At 46.4% G+C, this 26,358-nt stretch overlaps 1 long non-coding RNA gene across 1 annotated transcript in view; it reads right to left on the reverse strand.

Annotated features, from left to right (window-relative positions):
- The window catches only part of LOC127593167 (uncharacterized), a 37,675-nt gene extending 17,997 nt beyond the window's left edge, over positions 1 to 19,678 (reverse strand). Inside the window, exons 1-5 of the long non-coding RNA XR_007960340.1 lie at positions 18,582 to 19,678; positions 18,233 to 18,442; positions 10,024 to 10,192; positions 9,002 to 9,468; positions 7,702 to 7,781 (exon numbers count right to left, since the gene is read on the reverse strand). This is a non-coding gene — a long non-coding RNA (uncharacterized LOC127593167). The remainder of the gene's footprint in view (positions 1 to 7,701; positions 7,782 to 9,001; positions 9,469 to 10,023; positions 10,193 to 18,232; positions 18,443 to 18,581) is intronic.
- Between the last annotated feature and the right edge of the window lie 6,680 nt (positions 19,679 to 26,358).

The following is a 26,358-nucleotide window of genomic DNA, read 5'->3' on the forward strand; positions in this document are numbered from 1 at the left end:
TCCACAATTTTCAGGAGGAGGACTCGGCTTCCGCAATAAGACATGAACTCATTTTGAGCCTCGTGCGCCAAGAATGACGGATGGCAAACCATGGCAGATCCCAAAACAGCGAGTTGGGTTGAGCCGTGGAGTCTGTGCTGGAATTGAACCGGAGCCAATGAAGCAGAATACAAATAGATTGACGCATCAATTGCGCATCAATTGATCATCTGAAAGATGATGCTACGGTATCGGGATTCTCAAGACGTGAACAAGAATAATCGCTCCTCTGATAAATAGTGGACACAAATTGTGGATTTTTTTTTCTGTTTGTTTCTTGTATCCTGCGATGACGGCGTTCTTGCTCAATTCTCGCTTCATCGTTGATAGTTTTTGACGGTAAACGCTAAAATACGCGAGCAATTGACACCTCTCAAAACGGGTTCCTAATTGTTTAGACATCTCAAGATGGCCGCTCCCTCAACTCACTCCAACATAGTTCCCCCACAATGTACTTGTGCATTTGAGATGAGGCAAATGACAACACGGTGACTGACTTCTGCCATCCCCGCCGCACCCGGCTGCGGTGCGAGGCCCCTCCCCAACTGGTCCGCGGCAGCACATTTCTGCCTGCCAGCGGGCCTTTAATCCCTCCTAATGGGGATTGACATCCAGGCGCTAATTTAAATGCTCCAACCACGAGGCTCCCCCACCTGGCCCAGGATAATCCCGGCTCCCCCCCCCAAAAAAAAAAAATAGGGGGCCTCCTTCCCGACAGCTAGCCGCCTCCTTTTTCGGGGGGCCCGGGGGCCCTCGCCACCCTCCCGCCTGACAACAGCATCTTTCAATCATCTCTCCCTGATTGTATTAATCTTATCTGTGTTTAATTACATTTTTTAAGATTATTGCGGCATGCCATCTTTGCGCGCCGTGGGGGCCTGGGAGGGCTGCTCATTTCGCATGCGTTTTCATTTGAGCGTAAATCCCCATCAAAGAGCGCCAGAAATTATAGGGGAGCAATTCTTCACGCTTGGGGGGGAGTTTGTAAAGTCGGAACGTATAGCCTCAAGTTACGGCGCTAAGAGCGGCGCGTCGCATTGTTGTCGGACGCTTCGAAAATGCTAAATCCAATTTCACAGACGGCACATTTAATACCTAATAAGACAGTTCTCCTCAACCGGCTTCACCCTGGGACCTGCATTTTCCCATAGTCATTAAGTTTAATAGAAGTAAAAAAGCAAGGAAATGTCGTTTTTTTGACTCCCCAAAGCATATGCGTGTCCTTTTGTGAACGCAAATGGACATTTACATGCGTAAAGTGTGTTTGCATTCATCCTTTTCAAACGCTTATCCCGCTCAGGGTCACTCACGGGTTAGCAGCTAACATTTACGACAGCTAATCGTTAGCTTGCCCACGGCTAACCGTTAGCTGTAGCCAATGTCAGCCGAGCGGGAGGCAATAAAGTCCATTTTAGTTACTGCGTGTCCAAAATGAAACGGGACCGCAAAATACCTTTTATAGAAGTGAAATTAAAAAAAAAAAATCCTTTTCTTTGGTATCCTCTGCGGCATACGCGCAGCTTCACTGTAGATTCAATAATGCCACTCCAGGCGCTCTTTTTTTTCCGTCCGTAGTTTTGAATTGATTAAGCCGCTGGCGGCTTTCATTCCATTTCATTCATTGTTGTGTCTTTTGTTGCCCAAATTAGGGAGGATGTTGGGGATTGCGTTTAATTAACTGCGGCTTAATTCGCTTTCAATTCAGCATTGGCGGGTGCAAGGAGCACGAGGAGCTTCCCGATCTGCATCATCACCACCTCGCCAGGCCTTAACGAAGCGACGGATGCTCGAGAGTGATTGCAATCAGCGCCGCACTTTCGTGGTGAAAGTAAACAAATCAAGCGCTCGCGCTTTGTTTATTTGATTGCAAACGCCTCCTTTCCCTCGGGCGCCGATCCGCCGGGTTTGCCGGATGATTCGGATCAATCAACGTAGGGCCGGACCGTTAATCGAAATGAAATTGTGATTTTCATTTTGGCTTCTCTCAGTCTTACGATAGAAGACAAACCTGCAGAACGCTTCGGTCCGTTGACCAATTACCGATTTTGCAAAAGTACCCTGAATGCACCTCGTTGCTTGCGTAGCAAGCGTAACAACTTTAATCGGCAACGTTTCGACCAAAATCCGACGTCTTTATTTCCCGACTATCCAGCGGCTCCTCATTGATTATTGAAGCACTTTTTTTAAGAGGGGTGAAAAAAAAAAAGATTCAGCATTCAAAGGTTCCACACCTGAAAAGCGTCGGCGCCGTGTGAGGCGACATCACACGGGATTACACGCCTGTTTTTGTTAAGACTTCAAGTAGCGCCGGAGAATAAATGTGACGGTGAGCCGGCCTCATTTAAATAATGTCTGGAGCGCGAGACAGAAGCGTTTTTTTTTGGGGGGGTGCAAAAGGCATAGTGGATGTGGGTGGGGGGGGGGGTGCAAATGTTCCAGGAGGGACAAAGGAATGAGTCTTAGCAGCACATTAAAATGATCGTTGGACAGAATTCATCTCAAATTCAAACGCTCACGTGGGCATTTGATCCGTACACGCGTTTTCTTTTGGACGTCCGATGGCAAACAAATCAAACAAAATAATAATAATAATAACGTGGACAAGGAGCTTAACCGGCTGTGAGTTTTACCCGGGCCGATGAGCAAAAACCAAAAAATAATGCCGATGTCTTTTTATACCGTTCAAATGTTTGGCTATGACGCATCAGCACGTCTCCATTAGCAGCTAGAGCGAGAGAGTGAGAGCGGAGTCCATGTTTGACAGCGGCAGAAGACGCCCCCCCCCCCTCAACAAAGCATTACTGATAAAAGGATTAACTAATTTAATTAACAGACTAAAGTACTTTATAACTGTTAATTACGCGCTCGCCTTCGCCGCTCCGGGCCTCGAGCACCCTTTGTTTGAACGGCTCCTCGTCTGGCCTAATTGACCTCTGGGGAGCCTTTGGTGTGTGTGCCTTTGGGGGGGCGGGGCCTAACACGATCCAGCGGCACGCAGAAACAAATGTCTCTCGGGTGAAGTGTGTGAACGCGCCGAGCGGACGCTTAACGCGGTGACCTTTGGCTTGGCCCCGGCGCCGCTTTTGGGAGGCCTTGTTGAGGCGCCAAAGCACATTTCTGTCTAAAAAGGGAATGCTAGATGTTATTGCTAAAATAAAATGAAGAATTCTATCACAGGTACACACACCAGTAGCATTCATTCTCAAGTTTCATCCTTTGATAGGAGACGGTGACGGCTTACCACGGTGACCTTTGTTTCCAATCTGCATTTGGGAATCTGGACTACATTCTTTCGAAAAGAAATACATTTTAAATCCTCTTTTTAATTTTTTTTTTTTTAATAACCCATTTCAAACGGTAATACCAAATTAGCGTTTCGGTCCCCCTCCCAAATAGTTGACATATCTGTATTTTAAAATGGAAATGATTTGAATGGGGGTCAATATCATCTTTGGAATTGGAAAGGGTCAATCGAAAGGTTTTGCATTGCGAATGGAACGTTCCAATGTGATGTCGCCAACGTCTTGTGGGAGCGCGCGCATGTGTCTGCCATTCATCAAGTATGTCAGCGGGCATTATTTGGCTTTCAAGTAAACCGTTGAATGTTTGTTTTTGTTGTTTTTTTTTCTTTGGAGACTTTGTCATGCCATCACACCGAGGCCGTGGACGGCGACTCTTTTATCCCGGACGGTGTCTCCTCTGACGCGTGGCCAATCACATTATTAACCTCCCAAGGCCGCAATCAAAAGACTTGATATATGCCAGCCCGTCTCCCATCCACCCCCCCCACTCCATCTTTACCCCCGCGGTTCTTTTAACCCCTTCTCTCCCCTTCCAATGGTTCGTGGGGGCCAACCAAGTCCTAACAATGTCTCGGACAAACGATCCATCAGTTGGCAATTACAACATCTGTCGCCGCGACAAAGATGGGGGTGGGGGGGGGACTCATCCTTCGCCGCAAATTACGCCCGAGTTTGGTTTGGGCTTGATGGTGGTGGTGGGAGGGGCGGGGGGGTAAAAAGGGGCCGGCAAACAACACAGACAGACACGTTGACAGCAAACACAAACATAGCAAAACAAATGGTTCCCGCCTCCCTCTTTAGATTGCCATTCAAAGGCACTCCACAACTCTGTGAACGCTTCTCTCCATCTTCTATAGAGGGAAGAACCTACCAGCTGCCGTCGTCTCGCCTGGCCTATAAATAGGACCTTTCACTCGGGAACAATGAGAAGGGCTCCTCTTTTCTCCGGCCCCGCCACGTTTTGCTTTCAATCGCAATAGATCAGTAGCAAACAACACTCCCCCCCCCCTAAAAAAAAGAAAGTGAAATGCTGCGAAACCAGGAGGAAAAGACCAAAGAAAACAAGAACAAATGAAGGAAATGGGGGGCACTGGAGGGTTGAATTTAAGCAGAGTTGTCTGCCAATTGAAGGGGGGACATTTTGGTTGAAGATATCAGAAGCAGTAGCTAAAAAAAAAAACAGCAGCCTTAAAACTAGTACATGGTACCTCGCCTTACGAAATTCATTCATTCATTAGAAAATGTTGTAAATAGAAACATTTTCCATGTCAATGCCCTAATACGAGCCCCCCACTCCAAACAAAAATGTTTCCTAAAGCATCAAAAATGCATTGAAATATGCCACAAATGCATGTTACAATGATATTGTTGCACAATAAATGAGAGTTGTGCATCGTGTCAAAACCAGCTCGGGTCAGGATGTGACTTTTAAACGCAGTGCATGTATTTGGAACATTGAAGGATTTTTTTCAGTGTGCTAATGTTCAAACTCAGCATCGTATTGCAGCTGCTTACGATAACACTACTTTGATGCACGACCGGCATATATGCACTCATGTATTTTAATGTCATGCTCATGGTGGTACGAAAGCTCGGGAATGACAAAGTACTTTTGTTGGTAGTCGGTTGAAAAGGTTGCAAAACCACTGACAGAGACGCTTTAACAAGGCCCGCCCCGCCCAAAAATGCTCAGTCAGTCAGCAATAAGCGACAATGTGGGCGTGAGGCATCTTTCACTTGATCACGTTTGAAGTCCCATTTCAGGTGGATACATTTCCATGCTGTCCTTTCTGTTGCCCAGAGGGAGGAAGGTGTGGGACTTTGCTTTGCCCCCCCCCCCTCCTCCCCCTCCTCTCTAAGAAGAACACTGGATAGATGGCATGACATCACGGGCCAAGCTGGCAGCACAATGCAAAGGTCATGCGGCCCCATTGATCTAAGGCAGGGGGCGGGTGGGGGGCAAAGAGGGGGCGACGGGCAGCGGGCACCCCGGATACAAACTCCCCTGCATTATGGCGGCGAGCGCACGCGGGGTCTTGCACACACTGCGCCATAGAAACGCACCACAAATGGAGCCTTGTTGACGAGCCATTCACGGTGGCGCAATCAGCGGATTTACACTTTGATGTGGAGCCGGGGAAGAAAGCCCTTTTCCAGCGCTGACCTTTATCGACTGACGGATTAAAATCCATAGCCCCCACCCCCTCTCTCTCTCTCTCTCTCACTCTTTCTCTGGAAAACGACATATCTTAGTTACAGTCCTCCTCGCTCTTGCCGCTGAGGCATTTCTAAAGCCAGCGTTTTGTTTTTTCTTCCCCCCGCCCTCAACTCTCTGATCTCAGCCCAACTTTTTGTGCCTGGCTGCTAGCATGGAACATTTTCCTTGACAGGAAACGGCGTTATTCCGCCTTCTTCTCTCTCACTTGGCACAAGTAGACCCCCCAACAATGTTTGCCGGCATGTTATTTCTTCGCTGTACAGGTGGGAGCTGCTGGGGTTGAGTTGCTGACTTTGCACTTCCCTTCACGCTCCCTGTAACCTATAATATAATATCCCTGTAATCTCTGGAAAGGATCTTAAAAAATACCGGAAAATGTATCGGGAGCCAGTAAAGGCATGCCAGAGTAGGACTAATGTGCTTCCTCTTGCGAGTACCAGTCAAGAGGCGAGCAGCAGCATTTTGGACCGACTGGAGATGCTTCATGGAGGATCGGCCCACTCCAAAGTAAAGTGCATTTCAGAAATGCAGCCGGGATGTGACCCCAGTATGAGGTCCTGAAAACCCTTGAGATGGTTTTCATCCAGCATGCCCCTGTACATTGCTACATGCGTCTTTCGGTCAATCCCGACTCGTTTCCCTGGTTGCTTCCACTGAAAATCATCACAATTTCATGATGCCGCCACCACCGTGCTTCACTCGAGACAAGACACCAGAGTTCCACCTTTGTCTCATCAGACCAGAGCACAATCCTTGCTTGAACTAAACATAACACAACTAGCTTCATGCTAACATTGAATATAAACAATCGTTTCAATAGCCTCGAAACTGGGGTCATTTTAGACCATCGAACAAATGTGACTTAGACACAACCATGTCACTAACATCTACAAAGAGAACGTCCAACACAGGCGTACACTCTCACTTCTTTTTAGAAACGATTCGAAGTTGAAGACGTCGCGCTTGACGAAACATCATATGTTTAAGAAGCAAAAATATTCTATCGAGGTGTCGAAACAGCGTTTAGTGATAGTCGACTTCTTTTGACATCGATCAACTCCAACCGGCTCGCTACTGCCACCGTCAGGCTACGTTGCGCACACCAGCGGGGGCAGTCCGAGCCGCGTGGACAATTTGCGGTCGTGTTCAAGTGGAAAACATGCACTTGACAAGAAGTCATGTTTGCGCCATCTTGAAAAAGCGCCTCGCCTGCCAACGTCTATTATTCCCGTATTGTTTTACAGCGTCCCCGACGGCCACTTGAACACGTCTCTTCCGTCTGCTCTTCTCCCCGAGGTGCCAGCTTGAAGCAAATAAACAAGATCCATGGCTTCTCAACCTGAATGGATTTGATAGCCTCTCCATTCTGCTTCGTCAGAGACACGCGGCGACACACGAGAACACTTGGCGGGCGGGCCCCGCGTCGCGTTCAACGGCAGAAGCGGCGGCCCGGATGCAGCGGTGCATTTTAAAAATCTCACATCCACTTAATGCGGCCCGGTGCTTTCGAAGGGCCCACCTGAGAATTGCCGGGCCGCCCGCCGAGAGTCAACCATCAGCATTAGCGAACATTACCACTGTGCGAGCAAAAAAAATAAAGAAATAAGAAAAATCACTCAGGCTATTTCCCCGTAGAAAATGCCGAGGCACCAAGCCTTTCCCAGAGCTCTTCTAAGTGCAACGAGACTTTGAGTCTTGGTTTACAAGCGCCATCGTCGGCCCAAAAGACCCATTTGACCCGCCGTTATGCCCGGTTCCATTCAAGCAATGACTCCCCCGTTACCGCCAGCCTCTGTTAAAGAGTCGTTAATTTGTTGACTAAACAATCGGGGGTTTTAGCGCACCAACGCCGAGTTGAAACGGCTTCGGTGCCGTAATGGATGGCGAGACCTTTTGTTTTGCAAAACAATGACATCCCAGCAAAACGAGGCAACGAGGCCCCCGCGTGTGCAACCATGACAAGAGAATTGTGCCTTCGGGCAGAAAACATTGGACACGCTGGAGATTGCAGCGGGGGAATTTTCGACTTGACGAGCATAAAGTACATGGTCCATTCTGACAAATGGGAGGAAAACAACAAGGTGCACTGAGAGAGAGAGAGAATAAAAACAGTTCAATAAAATATTAATGGGATATATTTACCGACAAGCTTTTGTAAGCAACGGCGTTCTTCGGGGACCTTTGAGTTGAGAGCGCTGGAGCTCGCCCGACAAGCCTCGCTGCTGCGGGACATAGAAACACACTCATGAGCTGCCTTGTTTAATTTATGGAGGCAACAATGGCTCATTCTTGTACTTCCGGAAAACACCGTCAACTTGACTTGTCTTGCTGTTTTGTTTTGTTTTGTTTTTTGGGGGGCGCCGCACATATCATATTGAACGCCTGAAATAGCAACACTAAAGCTGCGCACATACCAATATCTATTGACCCGCGAGGGCACGGAAATACAGAAAATACAACAAAAGAAAATGAGAAGAAAATAGTGTGACAAGTGACAAAGAAATTGAAGGAGCTAGCTAACGGTTAGCTTGTTTGGTCTTCCTCTGATCATGAAGGCCATATGGCTTTGGAGATACATAATGCACGCACGCAACAAAACCAGCCGCTCGTCCGTTCTTTTTTGACTTTTTTTTGTCAAAAAAAAGAATTGGTGACTCCTGATATTGAACAGATGTAACGTTTGCAATTGCTAGCCCTGAACATTTTGTAAAGCATGTCGGGGGAAAAAAAAAAGTCCGTCCTGGCGTATACCACATCACTGAATAATTCCTCAAGATAATCTTTCAGAGAGAGCCAAGAATTGGGCCTTTCCTGCCTTTGATACCGCTTAAAAAAAAAGCCCAAACCTCTATCATTTCACTGCATCGCAAAAACTGCCAATCGTCAAGACCGTCGGTTCATCAGTTCAGTTCGACAGTGAGCACGGTCGGGTCCCCCGTGTCCCATTCCCGTCCGCTCCCCTTTTTCACATGTCCCGGAAAACTTTGTTTACCTAAATTCTCGCAGCATATTTCTTTGCCACAGGAGGCTGGTTATGACAAATTAGAAAGTCTGCAAATGTTCTGACGGTGCACAGGCCCCAGCTGTCGCCGGGGAGATGGCGATCGGGTTTCCGAGCCGCATGGTCTCTTGGCGCCGCAAAGACTTCCATATGGTCATCCAAATGCTTGCAGCGAAATCTGCTGCCGTTCTCCACCCGGGAGCCGAAGCCCTTCCACCGAATTAGTCACGAGGCTTCTGGAGCAACTCAATTGACGGCTCGTGATTTGAAGGATGTTCACCGTTCTTTCGCTTTAGGCAAATATTTCTTTATTTTGGCTCGCCGTGCAGTCTCACACCTTGACTTTTCGCTATTGTCCGTGATCGATAGTAATCAGGTAGTCATTAGTGGCGTACGAAAGGGTCAGTCAGACGTTTGCAAGAGAGGGACTGGAAGACTCACAGAAAGGTATAGAATTGGACATCCTTGGAAATGTTCATCATGAGGTCATTGGAAGTTCACCTGCATTTTAGCCTAAAATAAAAAAAAAGTTTTGTGAGTAGTGCGTCGTCATTGTTATTCCAGATGCGGTTTGTTTTTTCATTGAATTGATGTACAAAAGACCGTTTAGGATATATCATCATAGTAGCGACAGTTGCCGCAGATTTCCCTTGAACGTGTGAAAAGTTACCAACCTTTGTCTGATCCCCTGCCCAAAAACACGTCTCGCGTCTGATTGGCGACAAGAAAAGGCACGGGCGAGCTATAATTAACCGGCAGATCGGCGCTGATGTCATTGACGCAGCGAGGAGCTCCAAGGTGGCGCTGCCAAAGCACCTGTTGTTGTGTAGCGCGGCATCTGATGTCATTACCTTCCCAGCCGGAGCGCCAATGTCCCCGTTGGCTCACGAACTGTCCAAACGACCAACCTTTCACGCACACACACGCGTACGAGTGCTGTCATCTACTGTCATCGTGTCTTTTGACGCAAGTCATTTTGACAGCCCTTAACACCTCGAGGGCAGCCAGACACAGAGAATTCCAATTAGCCATAATGGTATTTTGATGAGCTCTGCTTAACTCGTGCTACTGTCAAAATGCAGCTGCACAAATATGAATGAAGGATGACATGGTTACAAAATGTCATCATGGAACATCAAAAATAAATACATGGTACTAATAATGAGAAGAATACATTTTCTTTGTGCCGCGCTTTAAAAAACACTTTACACGGTGAAAGACTATTTTAAAAAACAGAACAACAAATTAGGCATGTAACAACAGCAAAAAATAAGACAATCGTAATTTTAAATAAAGGGTGTGTAAAAAAAAAAAAAAAAAAAAGAAGGGACACGAGTGCGGTTTTAAAAGAGGGGGGGTGTGTGTGTGTGTGAGTGTGTTTGAGGTGATGCGGGAGAGTTCCAGATCGTCATACAGAATCATGTGAACGTCATCGGCCAAGATATATGAGGAAAAATTGTTACCGTGGGTCTCTGCTGCAATTGTGATCTTTTTGCAGGTTGCCTTTACATTAATGTCCCTCTGAGTTAAAGCCCGGCGTCCTGTGGGAGTGCACGCCGTCGTCTGACAAGGTTGAAAGATTCCAGTGAATATTCCCCCCCCCCCCGATAATGGAAATCTCCCAAGGCAGGCCTGTGAGACAAACAGACAGGAGACCAGCGAGAAATGTCTTCATCTGTATCAAGCCTTTGTTGAGCGTCCTCCCACGCACAGCGGTACATCTGGATCGCGTCGTGACCGCCGGGCGCCCGCGTACGCGGCCCGAGCGGGGTCGGGGTCCGGCGTACCGCGGCGAGGGCTCTCCATCATGCCGCCTCTCGGCTTTGACAAGACCCCGGGCTCCGGGAGCGCGTCGGGGTCTTGCCGCTCGCGTCCAAACTGTGCTCTGCCGCGCAAGGGATTCGGTATCCTTCTAATGGATTACTCACTCGCATCACCTGTCCGAGCGTATCGTCTTGAAGGACGGGCAAAATTTTTTTAAGGCATGACTGGGTCAGCGGAGGCCAAAGAGCTTATGCTTTTATCGACGTTGACTTCAATTGTCGATCTGTATATGCATCCGGGTTTTTAAAGATGGATACAAAAAATGGTTTCCTTTTCCAGCCCCAAATCATTTTTTGTTTGCTTTTGTTTCGAAAAGCACGACTCGTTACCGAATTTGGAGATACGGCACATGCTAATCCATTGAACCTAGTAAACTGTAATATATGGTCATCGTGGATATGAATAAAACAAATGGCTACGTTGTTTAAGATGTCAATATTAAGCCTTTCATGCACCCCGTCTCCTGATAACATAAGCCAGGGGTTTCAAACTCGTTTTTGTCGCAGGCCAGATTTTAGTTACAGTTTCCTACGGAGGGCCGTTAAGACCGAAACCATAAAGAGAAGTCAAAAATAACGGTTTACTCCTCTATTGTTTAAGTTACTGTAATGAGGTGTTTGGTAACAAGAACATGCTTCCAGTATCATATTTATTGATTACAAATGAGAATTTTGGCCGTGATTTTAGCAATTTTGCGGGCCACATAAAATGACGGTGTGAGCCAGATCTGACCCCCGGACCTCGAGTTTGACACCTGTGTGATGCCGTCCCCTGTAGTAACTGCTGTGCCTCAAAAGGTTCATGACAAAACGCTACCTGCGACCATGAAAGGTATGTCCACATGTATAAAGATAAAAAAAATATTTCAAAACAGAAAACTGTTTTTTTCTCATTTACCAAGCGCGGTCGGCAATATTTACACCCGGCTTCTGTCCGACATGAAACTTTGCTGGTTTTCAGAAATTACGAGACTTCACCGAACATTCATTTCCTGGGTGAGAATTTGGTTGAAGCAGCGGCAGCGCCGGCAGCGGCATTTCCCTGCTATGCCGACGCTCTCTCCGACAGAAATAAAGCACGCTGGCCGCAGCTCGCTCTTCTTTGGCCTGCTTGACGTGTAAAGTCATTTTCTCCTTTAACTTAAAAGGTCACACGGCCGCCTCAGTCATCTGCTCGTAATTCGAGAGAGAGAGAGAGAGCAGAGAAAGAGGGAGAGCCGGAGAGCCCGCCGTCATGCTGCTGGACACCTGCGGACTTTGCTTGGGCCGCTGCCCTAATCAGACTAATACATATGTGTCACACTCAATGACCCACCGGCCTGCCTCGTAATAAAGGTCACTCACTGAGAGGTACTCTGTCCCCCCAGGACCTCTGTAATGGGGTACCCCTCACCCCCCACTCGACTGTAACTCCAATGCGCACACACACACACACACACACGAACGTGGATGTTTGTGTCTGAATTGCAAGCAACACACCTGCGTGGTCTAATGAGATCCAACATTCTCGCTCAAATGAATTTTTAAGCAAGAGGATAAATACTGTAAGAGAACTGCAATGCTACGAAGCAGAGTGCGCACTTGCTCCAGGGCCAAATCAATCATCTCAATTTGGATTAGCACTCAATTAATAGATGCAATAGACACATATTGTAATTGGCTGTGACATTAGTTCAATGTTTAAAAAAAAAAAAAGTCTACATATTTTTTTAAAATAGACAAAAATCAATTCTAGCAGAGGTGGACAAAACTGCGCTGAAAATTTTCCTCTCAAAATGGGCAAAAGTAACTTTTTGTGTAATCTGAATTTAAGTCATTAAAGGATGCTTAACAGTGTAGTGAGTACAATTGTGGTATAACGCCCGTCATCAAAATGAAAAGGGGGCCAAAACTTTGAACTGGAATCAATTAATATATCCTGTATGGACATTTGGTGACATTTATTTATTTATTGTTTGAATTCAACGGACAGTGTAGTGCTTCCTGGAGTCACAACTTCTTTGCGATGTCCAGTAATAATTGTTTTTAGCAAAGGTCCGTAGGCATGCCACTATTGTTACTCGTTTTTTTATAAATATTTTGCGCTACGTTGCGTTTGACAGCAAACTACACCTTGGCGTGACAATGAGCAGCTTGAAAATTTCTTTTCATGACGTTGGTTATCTTTGAGGCAACCTGAATTTTCGATACAGCTCTTATCTTGGATTGTGTAAGAAATCGGCCCAGACACTATAATCACTTCTGACCCCCCGTAATTCAAGTGCGTAAAGGCTATTACTGCAAGGTTATGGACAAAAACAAACAAAAAATCCCTTTTCGCTCCCAGACAGATACTGTACATCAATGTTCCAAACTGGCATTTCAATGCTATTGCCAGTAAATAACAGCAGTGCAGGTCAAATATTGATCGGTCTTTGAAGGAGACCTCCGGGGCACGTTAAGACTGCTCATTGGCGCTTGTCAATGATCTCTTTATGGCCTTGGACTTGACAGATCTGCCGCTATCAATCCGGGTTAAACCGCTCCTCTAATAACAAATCAATAGTGGTGGATAGATATGATCATGTGATTATAATTCAGTCACGTAAGACATCAATCAAAAGGTCTTGTTGTTTTTCAGAGGGGGCAAAACAATGTACTCTGTGGCGAAAGTGCCTGTAAAATGGATTTTAAAAACATGTTTTCTGAATTTGATGCAGCACAGAGCATTGTTGACAAGCCCAACAGATTTTTAGGATTGATATTTAAAAAAAAAAGAGCAAGTATATCCAAATGAGGCTTCCGGGTCATGAATCGAGTCACTGGCATTAGCTCGCTCACAAGCTAGCAGTCTCTGAATGGCGTTCCGCCATTAACATTTGTATTATTTCCACTTGTATTTCATTTCCACCACTGTTGTTCTGCGCTACGGCCGCAGATCTGCGTCGCAGCGCGCAAGTTATATTGCGATAACCTTTAGGCAAGGGCAGATATTTCACCTGCTTAGCCAACTTGTTATTTAGCGCTAAGCCTCGTCTATCAACGTGCCCGCACCGCGGCGGAGAGCGGCATCAGTCAGCGGCGTTGCCCGGCGACCAATCGCCACGCGGCAGTATGCGTATCCGTCAAAGACGTGACCTTTTGCCGCGCTCGCATTTACGTTCACGACGCCATTAAACATGCGCGGGTTGCTTGCGCAAGGGCTTTTTCGGGGGGCTAACGACGCTCGTCAAGCGAGCCGCGGCACCGACGACGGTGTCATCCGTCCCCGGTGCTGCGCACCTATTGATGGAAAAGCCATTAACCGATGGAGAACATTGCAGATAATCGCGACTGGCTCTTGATACGTGGTGAAGCAGCATTTGGCCTTGATCCATGGCTAGTTGTCTCAGCATCTGCCTTCTGTCCCTGCAAAAAACTGGCTTCACTCTCGGGCCCCTCTGATGGCACCTACTCTGGTCCAATATCCGCTAAGAATTGGCCCCCGCTTCTCATGACCCCGAACAGGATCGGTAGCATATCGATTCCAAGATGGCCGCATGGATGGACTTAAACTAGCGATACCGACGACTTCACACTCGGGCAAGCGAATAGATTCCAACAAACTTCCACTCTTGAGTCTTGAAATGCATTCAAGTGTAGGCTTAACTCTCGTTTCACAAATCCGCTGCGTGCGGCGCGGCGGATTTGAAGCTTCTTGTCGCCAAGATGCAAACGACTAAATCAAAAAGTCTGCTATCCGTTGCTAGGCCATAGCAGCGGGAGCCCCCCGCCCGCCACCTTTTTTTTTTAAACTTTGCATGTTAATATCATCCGACATTGGCCCAAAAAGAACAAACGCTTTGATTTCATTTCATTCCTGCCGGATAAAAAGCGTAGGCCCGGTCTACATTGGCTCACCTTTTTTTCCTCCGAGTCCGACCTAGACACACTGATTTGGGAAAATGTAATTCTAATTTATCATTTTTCAGCCTGGGGCGAAACTCTCTCAAGCCCGGGGCTGTTTGAAAAGCAGTCAGACACAAAGACGGACCCTGGGAACTTTGCCCATGCAGTCAATCAGTCAGACGCCCCAGAGTGCCCAAAGCCGAGCGGGGCTTGTTGTTTTGCTCGTCACTGGATATCAAACAACTTTGTCCTTTCCCTTCACAAAAGAAAATACATGTAAATAGGAGGGACTTTCTTCACATTTTTGGGGGGAACAAATTTAACTGGAGATGGTCTGTACGCTGATGGGATGTACGGTGTCGAGTCGGCTAAGGGGGGGCCGTAACTTCAAAAGGCCCGCCAGAGGTCTGTGACGGAGAATACAGCTGGTGTGTGAGCTTCGGCGCTGGGGCGAGCTGCAGGCCGGGGCCTCAGCTGCTCCACTATAAAGACGCACGGGGCATGGCACCGGCTTCAAAGCATCCACCCACCCGCACACAAACAACAAACACCCCAAAAAAAGAGCTTCCCCCCCAACCCCTCCGCCAAAAAAAGAAACATCACTTTGTTTTTGATGTGCAGCAAACTGCCGCCGCCTTTCTTTACTTTTCTGCTTGGAAATAAAAGAACCTATTCGCTCTGATGTCGGGACTGCCTGTTTACATTTGTTTAATTCCGCTCAATTAAAAACAAAAAAAAAAACAGCTTGGATCCCTCGGGGAGTCATTTACAAACACCAATACGCACATAAAAGTTGAATTTGCACACCGAGACGGAGAGTGCAAATAGAAGTTGAAATACGGAACAATTAAGAGGCAGCTGCTCACCGCTCGGTGTGACGAAAGCAAAAGTTCACGTCGGGTCGCAGAGGACATAAGGGAGGAATATGTTTTATCAATTGACGCCTTAAGTGTGACATTTCTGCACTAAATGCGTGAATACATTTCTTTTTATTGCATGTTTGATGTCAGAAATAATTGTAAATAATCTAAGTGGAGTGCGCAACTGCTCCGGGGTCCAAGCAATCCTAATTTGGACGTGCACCAAATTCATAGAGAGATGATCGATGAATATTGTCATTAAGAATGATGCATTATTCAACAGGAAAGAAAGAAAACCGGAAACAAAACGGGGGGGGAAAACAGTTTGCTGTGATAAATTCAATGATGTCTCAAAATGTAGCGCATCGTGACAATTTAGCTAGTGAGCAAAAAAAAAAAAAAAGTGTTCCAATTTTTACACATTTGAAGTCCAATATTTGTTATTGTTGTTCCTGTGTGATTCTTTGAAGTGAAGAAACACGATCAGGTAGTTGTGTTTAGTCTGCTAAAATAAAATATAGAAAGTTTGTAATATCAAGTCTCAAAATGTAATCAGTCACAGTGAATGGACAATGGTAGGAAAGAATCTGCTGTAAAGAATATTGATCCGACTGCCGCCTGACCGTGTCTCAAGACAAAATCTGATGATCTTGACGGAAAATGACGTTTATCTTTTTTTTTTGTTGTTCATTTAATTGCTTCAGTCGCGCTACGAGCCTCCCATCCTAAAAAGTTGTCCACCGTGTCCCTATTGTCAGTTCCAGTGTTGGTCTGTAGAGGGCGTGCCAAAGCAGCAATCCCGTCTCGCCCAGCGGGGGATCCCGCAGACACACAAAAGCCCCACAGGGGACGCACACAGGGCCACTTTCATGTGTCTTTAAAGGGAGGAAATGGCTTTGTTAGATAGAGGAGCACTAATATACCGAACACCCAACATAAAGATAGTCAGCGTGTCCAAAGATTTCTGGGGAAGGAAATCAGCGCGCCGCCGCCTTCTTTTGCGGAACGAGGGGACCACCTGAATAAAACATAACGTATCTATTGCCGTGGAGTCGGAGCCGGGCCGTCGTTCATTTAACCATTTATTTATGACTCCATTCATCTACATAAATATTTAAGCATGTCTTGGCATCTTTATAGAGCGCTTGCTCCGGAGCTCCATTTACAAGGCGCGGTGTCCTAGCACGGCCATATGCCGGCGATCTGCTCACACCACATCTCCGCAATTTATGGACGCCAGCTCAAGAGTTGTGGCATCGTTCCCGTGTCGATTTATTCTTTTTTTCAGGGCTTCAATGTATAGTATCCACCACGCAAGTATTAATCCGTGGCTAACGACTGGCGACAAGAGCCTTGTGCCAAGCCCGACAGGATTACTGTACACATATCATATGGCAGCAAATCAATTGGGCGCCCACCATATGGAGCCTCCGCGGAGACGCTCACTGGACACTTCATTAGGTGCACATCCAATAACAAGAACATGAGTTGAGTTGAAGAAATAATATTTGTTCAAATGAGAAAGCTGAAGACGACGCCAAACTCTCCGCTCACAGCTGAGACGAGTCATCTGCCATTGGGGAAGGAAGGAAGGCCCTTTCACTTCGGGGTGTGCTCACTTTTCTTGCGAGGGGCTTAGACGTTGGCTCCTGAATTGAGCGATTTTGAGAGGGCGCTGCACTGAGACAGGGAGATGCTTTGGGATTTTACATAGATGAACTATTTGTACTTATTGTATCGTGGATATTCTATTTGCATTTGTAAAGAAAAATTATAAACATAAGAAAAATGAAACCGATGTGGAGATGCCTGCTTTATAGGTGGTGGGTGACACACTTTGGGGAAAAAATTCATTCATTAAATAAAGTTAGTCAGCATTGAGCCCACATGCTGGGCAGTGATGACAAAAAAAATCGAATACTGAAATAGCCGAGTAACAATTGGAGCAACTTTGACCGTAACGGTCCAAAAATAGCCCATTTTAGACATGAGGGATGGATTTAATTGAAAGCAACTCTCATTCGATTCTGGAGGCAAATTCCAGCCGCATAAAGTTTTCCCTATCATATTTTTGTCGATTCATATCGCTGAAATGATGTATGCGGTCTGATCCCAGGACATCATGCGCCATCTTCCTCCTCTACGAGTCTTGAGGCCATGGCGCTATCAAGCAAACGGTCTTGTCTTGTTACTCACAGGGAGAGGATCAGAAAGCTCAGCGTAACGCGGGGATGGGGTCCCGCCTGCCATATACACGTACGTTGCGCTCGGGAAGGGGGGGTTGCCTCCGCACGCGCTCGGGAGGCGGGAAAGGACAACCATGCACGCGCAGGTGGTCAAAAAATTTTATTTTTCTTGTTGTTGCCATCATCTCGCAGGAGACGACCGGTGCTGTGCCGCTTTTCTTGCCGTTCATCATTTTCAAAGAGAAGTCCTGGTGGGTGTTTACGGTTCCTCACATACCCTCCCCACCGGTTTCGGCACCATTCCACGCGCTCTCCTATCCCGCCGATCCCCCTCAGATATGCTTTTGTCATTGGAGGGGAAGAGAAAAATATGTGACGCCTGCCTGTCATCGACCATGTTCAACGTACGTCAGGCCACAACAACTGGCCAACAACAACAAAAAAACACGGCTCTCCAAATTTCAGATTTTCTTCTGATAGTAATCTTTTACATATTCTTGCTTCATTCTTCAGAAATGTGTATTTTTGTGGCCACACCATGTCGTCAAAACCTGTCTAAATGGGAATTGGTGTCAAGGAGGTTTGTTGACAAGACAAAGACACTTTTTGTATGTCGTGCGGAGGAGCTACTGTAAATTGAACCTGGTTTAACGGAAGTGTGCAGTCATACTTTTGGTGCAATTAATTCTTTTTTTTTCTGTTTTCAGGGAATCTCAGTTTCAACACAAATTTGAGTGGAAGAGGACATATCATGACAAAAGGCATCTGGGACCAGTGCCCGAAATGAAAGAAGTCAACAATTGTACTTTGAGCAACTCCAAGAACCTAAAAACTTTGAGAACCCCTTTCGTGTGTAAAAAGGTGTCGAATAAATTGTGCCCAGTGAGGTTGTAAACGTCTGTTAAGTTCTTTTTTGCAACTATTGCAAAATGTCACCTGTTAGCTCAGCGGCCACGGATGGTTGTCCAACGCTGTGAAGCTGCCGCCGCTCTGAGATGATTTCAACGTGCTTCCCTTTAGCCGAGAGAAGGGGTCAAGTCGGGCTCATCAGTCACCGGGCCGGTGGGCCGGGGGGCCGGGGGGCCGGGTTTAGCAGCTGGAGGCCATCCACGGCCGTTAAGATCTTCAGCAGCTCCGCTCTCGTCTCTAAAAGAATCAAAACTGGAATATTATTAAGAGTTGGAAAAAAAGTACACTCATTTTCAAGACAATTTTGCCACAGTGACGCATTCAGCTCTGAGTTAACGTGGTTTAAAAAAACAACAACAAAAACAAATGCGTTTACCTAAGTTGGGGTCATTATCTTCAGGTGCGCCCGACACCCGGATGTGTCCTCCTTCGTGACGCACACTTTGGCCTGGTGTTGTTTTAGCCCAGTGAGAGCACCAAGAGTGTGGAACAGGCCTGTTTTTTATGTACGGGTCAAATTTGGGCCAGGCCCTTAGGCTGCAGTCATCTGATCCCTCCCGAGGTGCCTCTGGTCTGGGACCTGTTTGAACCTCCACCTGCTGGGAGAACTTCACTTTGGATACATTGTTCTGGCCCCGCTGAACACCGCAAAAGGGGAGGAGGGACAGGACGCCAAAGTGAACTTGGAGAGATAGTTGTTTTTTCTTCTTTCTACCCACATTCTTGCTGCTGGAGGCTGTACATTTCCCCAGTGTGGGACAAATAAAGGATATCTTATCTTATCTTATAAGTCTGCTGTTTGTTTGTTCTTAGCTTTGAGGGTCATCTCCGTTCCAGTACAGTCAATATGAGGTCATGTCCACCAAGAATTCCTATCACGGGGTATATGCATTTCAAAGATTATCATCTAATTTAAATAAGGTTATTTTGGGACATGCATACATTCAGCGTTTGTGTTTTCGCGTATTGCATACAATACCCAATATTTTGGACCATAGTCTCCTTCAGGGGAAAGAGCCGCCGCAAAAATAGCGAGTATCCCATGATTGCATTTTATAGGCTTGACTTTTGGGTATTCAGTCACTCCTCCCAAAACCAACTACCACTTTGGAACCTTGCTCAATGTTCGCTCTTTCGAGGAAAGTCCCGTCGATTGCTAACGTTCGCGAGCTAATACGCTAATCGCTCTCGTAAATGCTAATAGTAAACAATTGTAACGTCTTTTGAATATAAATTCACGGTGAACAACCCCCACGAATTAATACTATTGCATACAGTTACAAGATAAAAAGATACGGGCTGTGCTTGGCTTGGAACATGAGACTTCTCCGAAGAACGTAAAACAAAAAGTGTCTCACGCAACAACATCCGGTGTGCCTTTCACAATAATTTGCATTATTTACTTTATAAAATAAAGCAGCTCTCCGACTATAGAAACAGAAAACAAAAATATGGCTCCTCAGCAGCAAGAATAATCTATATATATATTGCGCGTCGTCCCGCACGCGGTCTGTCCTTCCGTCTGTCCCTTTTCAAAACGTACCTACTTCACCGCGCCACTGCGCCGCTCAGGCAGTGGCTCACTACGATCGCGCGGGCATCTTAGCGAAAAAATGTTGTCTACCCACAAGCCTTGCAATGAAATTGTTAGTTATTTAGTAGAGCTAAACATCTCTTTATTTTCGCGATAAGCAATGAAGATGAACAACAAGTTGAACCAAGCAACAACACTTTTGTGGGCCGAAGGCCCACCTTACCAGCCTTCCGCAGGAACTAGCTGATGAGCCGCCCAGAGGGCGGCGAACCAGCTAGTATAATATAATTCTAATAACCAAAATTAAACACAACCCAAGTTTACCAGAAAATGTTGAATTTTATCCAATTTTTAAAATTAAAAACAAAACATAACAAATTGTCAATGTCAAGCAATCGCACTGTTTAACTTTCCTCAATGCTCCTTGCGATTGTTTTCATGATGTATTTGCCTGTTTGCCTGTTTGTCCCATTCATGAAACGGCTGAAAGTGCATCCGCGACTGTCACTGTTAAAAATACTTGTTTTTTTCCACCAAGCCCTGCTATAATCTAACTTCGATGGAAGCGATTTCTTTTATTGGTCGGTTTAAGGAGCTGTTGTGCGGCGCCGTCAATTAAACAACATGCCCGTTGAGAGTTTAGCGTGAATTTCGATGTTGTTTTTTGTTTTTCGGGTGAGTAGGAGGGTTTGACGTCATTGTTCCGTCTGGCCTGGCGTGTTCCCCTCCCTCCCGGTTCCATGTTGAGGTTTTCCGTGTTGTTTTGTGCCCGTGGAAGACTAAAGGCGGGATGTCTGCTCATCCATCTCCTACTAACAGCCAGTCCGGGCCTCACGCTGGAGCCCTGGAGAGCGGAAGCGATCGCTCACAGTACAGGAGCACCCCCCACCCCTCCCTGGTCTCCCCATCACTGCTTGACACTGGGTGGGGGTGAGGGTGGGAGGTGGGGTATATGGTCGAAGCCATTTAACCCATCCGGGCCCAGCCTACTTTTCTTTGCTAGCTGATGCAATCGAGTTTGTTGATTGTCAGGAGTAGGCGTATGCTTCTGTCATTATGTGCACATCTGCACATATTCAATCATTAGCACGACTTTCCGTAGATTCATCCATCACTTTTTCTCCATCGCCCCCCCCCCCCCCCAATTCATTTCAAGAATAGCCCCTCCTCCTCTGTCTGGTGTCAATGGCGTGTAGGAATTGACACGCCCCTACTTGACACGGCAGTGTTTAGCGCCATCTTGTTTTTACTTTGACAGAGAAGGGAAGTCAGTGATGCCAAGTGCAAATACTTTGCTGATGTACTTCTGTAGATTTTTCAGGTACCTGTACGAAATGATTTCGTTTTCTGGACAATTTTATTATGATATATTGCATATTGAATCTCTGTTTATCAAGGGGTATATGTTCCAGACCCACCCGCAGTTGGGGGAAAACTGCCAGAAATGAGATCACAAAAAAAAAAAAAGGTTACTGTATACACTTCCTGTGTGAGGCTTTCCACATACTTTGGGATTGAAAGATTCATTGGGTTTTATTGTAAATGAAAATGGATTAAATAAATACTGTATAGTACTGATAAATGTTTTGGCTCAGGTGTGGAATTTCATGGTTTATGCTGAGAGGCAACTGTAAATTTTCTAGACCGGGGCCGCCTAACTCTGTCATTCCTGGAACAGATCCAGGAGTTTTATCCCCACCTGCACGGTCAGGGTCTTCCTCTGGACTTAAAACGCACCCAAAATGGTTGTATCCAAGAATCTGCAATATTTTCAATTTCTTCATGCTGGTGGTAAAAGTTCTCGTTGTTAGGAAGCTATGGGAACATCTTGTTTTGCTAGCATAAAATCCCGAGAGTAGCTCGTGCTTGGATTAAAAATACAAAAAAACTGTCATGAGTGCTTTGTTTTCTATTTTTGTTTAAAATGGGCGTTGTATAAAATGTAAACTAAAGATCCATTTAAAACATCAGCAATTAAGTACCTTTCTGTGTCAACACTTCTTTCAATTGAACTCTTTCATGCATCAATGATAACATGATAAACCGTCCACTGTAGTCACCGCTGTCCCCGAAAGGGTTAAAAGAGTCAAATCAGTCGGCCTTCTCCTTTTACGAGTGTCACATCAGACCGGCGCGGCTGTTATCGTGCGCACTGCGGGCACGCCGCCTCCCATGAGAAGCACACATATTTACGCAGAGCTTTACTGGTTAGCGACACTTTTGAGGATTGGAATTTTAGGTATCTGGGTTCAGTCTGGGTGACGCCAAGGTGAAAGGGTCCATCAGGGAGATAATGGTTGACCACGCACCATTACGGTAAAAAAGAGCAGTCAATGAAGAATGAGACATTGGCGGCGGGGAAATGAGCGCTCTTGAATACATATGAAAGCTGAACGGGTAGTTAGGTCAAGAAATGAAAGAAAATCGAGTCAATCACAGCCCGGGCGCGATGACTTTTAAACAATAAAATCGACGACCCTTGTCTGTTCGGCATAAAGCGTGGACGTCGTGAGCCGTGACCAAAAAGCTATTGGTGACTAATGTCAAGCGAGTGCTTCGTCTTTGACCCCCGCGGCTGGGAATGGAAAAGCGGCGCAAATGGTGGAAACATTTGAGAATATGAATGACGCGGGGGAGACGACACAGGGAGACCTTTTTCCAAATAAGTCTCAGAATGACATACAAATATCATCTGCTAATGTATTTGTATTCATAGCGAAAGTGAGACGTTAGTAACTTTTCCTTTCTGACTGCTTTTTCTTTTCCTTTTTTTTTTTTTAAAGGTTATAAGGTTTAAAAAAATCAGTTTGCGCGTGCCCTGCTTGAATAAACAGATGGATGCACCCTGACTAGACATTTTTCAATTGGAAAGAAAAAAGGACCAACAAACGGAGGGCTGTCGAAAATAAAAATGCACACAAACATAAACACAAGCTGGAGAAATGAAAATGACTTTGAGGAGCGGATAGCTCATTAAAAGTGATGCTGGAAGGCTGCAAACGGGCTAATTAGAGCGAGAGCTCCTGCTCACACTTAGCGGTAGCGCGCGAGGTGGGGGGCCGTGTTTGTGTGTGGCTTAAGTGCCGTAAGAAAGCTTGTTTTTAGCCCCGTCTTGGCGCCAAAGTCTTAAGTCAATTAGGTTGCTGTAACGGGAGGCCAAACATATACAGTGCGAACGCGTGCGCTAAAGCATTTGGGCGTCATTTGTCTTGGATATGGATGGATGGTGACTTAAGGCAATCGAAATATGCCAATTATGACGCCATATGATGTGAGAAACACTGACGCCGAGTACATGCAACTGGAAGGCATTTTCCCCGACTTCCCGTCAAGGACTAAACATTCCAACCAACCGGTGAGGAAGAAGGACACTTTTTTTTCCCTTCCATTTACATTTTAACATAACAGTTGATCATGTGTTTTTTATCAACAAATAAATGATAACACACACTTAGAGGGGGAGGAGCTAAAGCCAGTATCTCATTGAGTGGTGATTATTTTTTTTTGGACTATGTTAAACATTTCAAAAGCTTTAAGGCGCGACTAAAGTTCCCAATGTTGAACTTGTTGAAAATTTCTTGTCAACAAGAAAAAAACGGTCAAAGTAGAAAACTGCCTGCGATATTTTTCGCAACCTTTTACGAACGTTGGCAGCGGACTCCTGGCAAAACGCCATCTTCTGATGTCGAACATGCCAGATAACTTCTTCAGAATGGGCTCGTCATCAGAGAGCATTTTGTGTGTGTGTGTGATGGACATCTCCCCTCTGATGAGAGGAACATGCCCTCAGTCATCCCGTCTTTAATGCTAATGCTAATCGAGACGCGGCAAACACGGAATGCCCCCTTAGCTCTTCTTATTCGTCGCCGTCTCCTCCTCGGGGTAACAGGAGGAGACGCAATGTGCTGTAGCGGATGGAACAATTACACGTCTGGCATACACACACGGTCGGGGGAAAAATACACATCACAGTTGCACATGAACAAGCGCGGGATGCCAAAAGAATGAAGTCACTGCGGTAGAGGAGAAACCCAAAATGCCTTTTCGGTTCCCGCCGATATGTGCGTGCGTCACGTACTTGAGCGGCCGTATTACGCGCAGAGAGACATTCCCTTTGCTCTCGCAGTGAATCCCAAACTGTGAATTCTCCCCCCCCCCCCCGCATCTCTTTTTTTTTCTCTTTTTTTCTTTTTATTGACACAGCATCTCCCACTGCTAATCTGACATCTCGTTATCATCTCCGGCTCAGTGTCCGTCAGTGAACTCTGTCATGTTTTTTTTTTCACTCCACTTCTTCCTGTGCCTATCTCTTTTTTTTCCGGCCTCCCTCTGGCATGGAGTCTGTATGTTGCTTAGGGGAATGGAATGGGAGGGAGTTGGGGAGGGTGGGCGGGAGGGCTGATATGAACCTGTGAACATCTGCCTGGGATGGATGGACATTAGTGATCGAGATGAGCCACCCACCGGGGCGGGGGGCAGAGAGAGGGGGGGGGGGGGGCGGACCGTTTGGACCGTGGCAAAGCTTCGTGCTTATTTGTCTGGGACTTGTTTCCTTTTTTCAAAGAATCCTACAAGCGAATGGGAGACACTTTTTTTTTTTTTTTGGAGGATGACGACTGAAGAGCAGGAGGAAGGGAGGGTGAGGGGAGGGGGGTGTTAGAGCAGGAGAAAAGCATTAGTAGTTCCTGGCAGCTGCCAAATGATGCCCTTGATTGCCTCGCTTCTTGTGCAGAAACAGAAGGTGTGAGGGGTGATTAGGCCCGGGCTGATCCCTGATGAACAGATGTTAATAACAAAAGCTTGCGTTCATTGTGCTTAATAGCTGAGCACGCCAGGGCTGGAAAGCTCAGGCTGGAGGGAAAAAAAATTCTGCCTCCATTGCTCTTCTCTCTCCCTCCCTCTTCACAGGAGAAAGAGAGAGAGAGACTCTCTGCTAATGTTTAGGTTGTACGCTAACGTAATGAGCGGGGTATTTGCAAGAAAAGGTCATGATAATCCGTCACAGGGCAAAATGGGAAAAAAAAGAAGGTGGGTGGGGGGGGACACAACACCGCAAATGATGGCGGTGTGTCGTGTCGAGGAGATGGAGGGGCTTACGGTTTGTGCTGTTAACTTTTAGTTGATGATCGTCCGCCGATGACATCAGAGATAAAGGGGATGCTAATAAAGCGGAGCTGCATGACTGCCTGCTCTCTGATGAGGCTTTTGTCTGCGGGCTGTAACGACAACAACTATCATGTGCAGGGGAGCCGCCATCATTTGATTTCGCGCCGCTCCAAAATCACTCCAGTCGAGGAATGCGGCGCGGAGAGCGGAGCTAAATCTGTGCTAACAAGCCAAAAATAAAGTTTGCAAGACATGATGCTGGCTTGCAATTGAACAGATTGTGCTTCTGCTGTGGAAAAAAACAAACAAAAAAACAAGTGATCAACCTTTTCTGCATTCTTGAATAAAAGCCCCGACATATAAAATGCTTTGGTATGTTATAAGGATTTTTTGGTGAGTTTATACAGGTTGGCGCTCCGAGAAAGTTGACAGGTATGCCAGCACCCCCTTCGTAACCTCGTATGGCAGCTGGATTTTCAAGTGCATGCGATTTACACGACTCTGTTGACCAATGATTGGACAAACGAGGAATCGGACCGGACCTCGAGCCTCCACGCCAATGGATTCCCCATTTTTGAGCGAGGAACATTTGCGTCACGCCCATCCCTGGGTTAGCGATCATCCATTTATTTCCACGGTGTCAGCCGATCCATCAGAGAAGCACACAATTAAAACATAGCATACACATGCTGAGCCCGACTTCCCCCTTAAAATTGAAAGGCAACAATGCTAGTTACGTTCTATTCCCAGCGGTACGCTTGCTCTCCCAGGCATCAAACGCCGCTGTTTAATGTACACTCATGCCTCATCTACCTCGTCCTCCATTACATTCTACTCTCCAGACCTCCGTCTCTCGCACACTTTCCCCCCCAAGCCCCATGCTGGCCCATGCTATTTATTGAATACATCTTTTACTCGGCTACATTTTTCCACCTGAGCTGGCAGTTGCAACTTTTATGGGGGTTGGTGCGCAGAGGCACCAGGGCCAAGGTATTTTTCCGAGCATCCATCATGCTCCGGCGCACGACGGCCATATCAAACTCAAATGGAAGACGCCTTACATTTTTGGCCTTGTTGATGGCCTCCTGTTTATATTATTGAAGAAGGACCGATAGCAACTACGCTACCCCTCATGAAAAAATAAATCCATGTAAGGCCACCGGCTGTGTGCAGCCGGAACGGGGACGATCGGAAAGGCTAAGTCAGCAGCAAACCAAAAAGCAATACACTACAATCTATTAGTGACACCCCTGCCCCTTGTGATGGTAACCCGTACAGAGGGTTGCAATTTATAACAGTAATAGTAACAGTATCCCCCGCCCCCCCACCCCCCTCTGCATTTTTATCTATCTATCTGGCTCGCTGGCTAACTAGCTATCTATCTAACTTGCTATCTAGCTAGCTAGCTAGATAGAGAGATAGCTAGCTAGCTAGCTAGCTAGCTGGCTAGGTAGCTAGATAGCTGGATAACTAGCTATTTATCTATTGATTTATTTCCCATTTTGGAATTCTT

The sequence above is a fragment of the Hippocampus zosterae genome, chromosome 20 (genome assembly GCF_025434085.1).
Source record: "Hippocampus zosterae strain Florida chromosome 20, ASM2543408v3, whole genome shotgun sequence".
NCBI lineage: Eukaryota > Metazoa > Chordata > Actinopteri > Syngnathiformes > Syngnathidae > Hippocampus > Hippocampus zosterae.